The sequence below is a fragment of the Bactrocera tryoni genome, unplaced genomic scaffold, assembly GCF_016617805.1.
Source record: "Bactrocera tryoni isolate S06 unplaced genomic scaffold, CSIRO_BtryS06_freeze2 scaffold_25, whole genome shotgun sequence".
NCBI classification, from domain to species: Eukaryota; Metazoa; Arthropoda; class Insecta; order Diptera; family Tephritidae; genus Bactrocera; species Bactrocera tryoni.
The window spans coordinates 27714848-27719317 of NW_024395977.1; positions in this window are offsets into that span (position 1 = coordinate 27714848).

Consider the following 4470-nt stretch of genomic DNA (forward strand, 5'->3'; position numbering starts at 1 on the left):
GGTTTGTTATTAATTCTATGTAATAAAATTGCACCGTAGCCAGTACAACTTGCGTCTGTTTGCCATTCGATTGGATAAATTGGGTCAAAGAAAACAAGAACTGGTTTTTCTGTAAGAATGGCAATGACCTTTTTCCGTATCTGCTCATGTTCTGTTTTCCAATTAAATTTTTTTTGTCTGCAGTTAAGAAGTATAACGGTTTCATTAATTGTGAAAATCCCTTAATAAACTGTTGGAAATAAGACGCTAACCCAATAAATTGTGTGAGTGAAGTGATTGACTGTGGAGGCGGAATAGCAGTTAACGCTATAATTTTCTGTGGGTTTGGACGAATTTCACCAGCACTTACATTGCAATGCAACAAGAACTTGTGAACATCAACTAATATGAATTAAAAGATTGCTCAAACTCGGTTCTATATTTCTCTCCGCGTAGTTCATATATCTATTCATACCACCCTTACACTACTCTCAAAGCAAAACAATGTCGGAAGTAAAAAAGAAGAGACGGCAATACTGTGCGGAATACATTAAATTCGGATTCATTGAAAATCCCACAAACCCATCCTCGCCTTTGTGTCTTCTATGTCTAAAAACATTTTCGAATGAACCAATGAAGCCTTCAAGACTGCCAATTCATTTGAATAAAATGCATCCAGATAAGAGAGACAAGAATGTAGCATATTTTCAAGACCTAGAGAAGAAGCATAATACTCAGCCAAGTATAGCAAAACTATTTTCGGCGGCTGCTAAGCAAGATGACGACGGACTTCGAGCTTCGTACAATATCTCTTTGTTAATTGATAATTCTGTGCAAAGACGAATTGATGAAATGGCTGAAAACATTGAAGAATCATTGTGCGATCACCTGAGGACAAGCCAATTCTCAATTCAGCTCGATGAGTCCACTTTACCAACTAATGAAGCATTGTTGTTGTCTTACGTGAGGTTTATTAAAGATGAGAAAATATGTGAAGAACTATTATTTGCTAGAAATTTAGAGACCGATACAAAAGGCGAAACCATATTCAATATATTGGAAAAGTTTTGCGATGAGAAAGAGATTCCTTTGAAAAATATTATTTCAATGTCTACAGATGGCGCTCCGGCTATGATAGGGTGCCATAAAGGCTTAATAGCGCATTTAAAAAATAAAATTCCAGATGTCCTTGGTGTACATTGCGTTATTCATGGACAACATTTAGTTGCTAGAAACTTAAGTGAAAAACTATTTCAATCACTGCAATATGTCATCAAAGCAGTCAATAAAATCCGCAACAGCTCTTTGAATGATAGATTATTTCATCAGCTTTGTGTTACTAATGACGAGGATTTCAATCGTTTGTTGTTTCATACTTACGTTCGTTGGCTATCAAGAGGCAATTGTCTGACTCGATTCTACAACCTGTTCGACTCTGTTATATGTACACAGAGTTTTTGGAAACTAAAGATACAGAATTTCAAGACAAGCTCATAACATTAAAGAATGATATAGCTTACATGACAGACCTGTATAAATTGTTCAACGACATGAATCTCCAACTGCAAGGCGATAAACTAAATTTAATTAAAACAGAAAAAGTCGTTGCTGCTTTCGCAGCCAAACTGCTTCTACACAAAAAGAATCTGGGAAGACGTGAGTTTCACAATTTTCCGAATTTATCAGTTTCATGCAGTAACGACGAATTGTTTGCCTACTGCCAACATTTGGAACACCTCCACATTGACTTCACCGAACGATACCAGGACATTTTGAACTTGGAAATACCAGACTGGGTGTTGGATCCGTTTTCAAATGTCAACACAGCAATGTCACCTCAGCTGGAAGAAGAACTTATAGAATTGACAACAAACGAGGAAATAAAAATCAAGTTCAAAAATGGTTACCCAGAATTTTGGCTAAAAAAACCGATCTCGCAATTGTACCCTGGATTGTGGTCAATCGTTCAACGATTCTTGATAGCATTTCCATCGTCATATTTTTGTGAACGTGGATTTAGCGCTGTGACAACACTGCTTACTAAAAATAGAAATCGTTTGCTTGTTACCGAACGTGGCGACTTGCGACTGTTCTTGAGTAAATTGGAACCTGATATTAACAAACTTATTAAACAGCATCAGATTCATCCTTCACATTAGTTTTTATATATGGATCGATTATTTTAGTTTTATTTTTAATAAAAGATTCTCTGTTTTAATACTATAAAGTTGTGATTCAATAATCATTCTTATTGGCAGGTGGAGCCAATAAAAATTAACTTGAGACCTAAGCGCCGTTGTATGTTACCTACTGCGCTCAGGTTTCAAGTTGCTGGTTATAGTAAAAGTTTCGTTTAGAATTCTCCGTTAATATACATATGTATATAGGTCACAATAATTAATTTGAAGTTATAGTGGTTTTTAAATAGGTGAAAAAATGGGGGCGCTAAAAAATATTTATTCTCAAAGTGGGCGGTAGACAAAATAAGTTTGGGAACCACTGATATAGACGATAACAAAGGAATTTGCTAGATCCCCTAGTGCCTGCATTACTAATCGTTGGAAAACCGAAGGTGCGCTTCTGAGCCCGAATGGCATAAATAAAAATTCGTATTGGCCATCTGGCGTTACAAACGCCGTGTACTCAATAGACGCTGAATGTAAAGGAATTCGATAATATCCACTGGCCATATCTAGACATGTAAAGTAATTAGCTCCTCCAAGTCTATTTATTTGATCTTCTATAAGTGGTAACGGGTATTTATCAGCGACTGTATTTGAATTTAGCTCTCTATAGTCAACAAAAAGTCTGTCTGAACCATTTTTTTAACCAATAATATAGGGCTTGCATAAGGTGAACAGCTTGGCCTAATTATACTCGTATTGCATTTTAGTAATTCATCAATTTTTTCTCGAACTAAATCTCGCTCACATGGACTTAAACGATATGGCCTTCTTTGTACAGTTTTTGTTGCATCAATTAATCTAATTTTCATTTCACCAATTCTGACTTTAGTACTTGGGATACCAGTTATAAATGAATTTGAGTACTTTGCTAACAATGATGTAGTTTTATTTTGTCTTGTCCCTCAAGATCAGTATTAATATCGGCTGGCTCATTGCCAGTACATAAATTAGCAATTTTGGTTCTTGAAATTTTAAATTGGTTTGATGAAATAACAATATCAAAACCCTGATTAAGTATTTCACGGCCAATGACAATGTCATTTTGCATATCATCATCGCCTATTACATAAAACAAAATTTCAATATAATTATCGTGAATTTTTACGTTACTTAATATTTGCACAGTACTACATATTCCATTACTACCTATACCTTTTAGCATGACAATGTTATTGAATCTTTTACCAGAAAATTTTATACTTAGCTTTTCTTTCATAAACGAACATTCCGATCCAGCATCAAAGGTGATTTCGAAAATTTGGTCTCTGTGGTTCAGGCATCCTTTAGGTACTGCAACGTTGCACTGTTCCACTCGCTTTTTATAGAACACTTTTATTAAGCGTTTTCTATGACAATACACGCTTTTTTTTGAAGTGAAAACTTCTTTAGGTGCGTTGTGCACTGATTTTGTGGGTACTGAAACAGACTGAGCCGTCACGCTCGGCTATGTAACGCTCCTTCGTGTTAAGTCGGCTGCAGTCTACTGAGGGAGGGGAGAGAGAATAGTTAAATATGGGTATTGAATGAGACTGAGCCGTAACGCTGCTATGTAACGCTCCATCGGGTAATACCAAGGGAAGAGGAGAGTCACTGCTGTAGTCGCTCGGTATGGTAGAATTTGGCAATTCGAAAGAACGTTACATGACAGAGCATGACGCATCAGTCACATTTACCCTCGAGACGTAAACACAATGTGCGCTGTGCCAATAATTACATTTTATTTAAAATACTTATTGGCGAAATTTCTTAAATTATTATTTATTAACGTTATTAAATATTATTCGTGTGTGTACATACGTAAATGTGATAAAATTTGTTGTGTATATTTAATTATATATCGTCATAAAAAATAGTGTGTCTAACAGTCTATTACAAGACTGTTGGTGTGTTAACCAATAGCGAAATAAAATATTCGTGCTCAGGTAGGTGCTAGCATTTCTTAAATTATATGAATAACTGAGAAACAAATCAGTGTATATGATTCCCTTTAAAAATTTGTAATTAAATGTGTTTATTCAATGCAGGACACGATTGAACTTTAAAGTATCACATTCTGTAGTGTTTGGGGTCCGGTTTTTTCTCTCTATCTCTCACTCTCTCTTTCTCTGACACATTCGGCATTACATTCTCACGTCCGAAAGAGGCGGACGAAGGATAACACAAAGCAGAGACATAAAAAATAGAGCATCGCCTATAGTCCTATACACATACAGTATACACTGTCGATTTTTCGTCGCACTCGACAACGTATCGACAACACCCACACAGGTATGTTCTAGCACAGGGTATGTGAGTATCTGGCGTC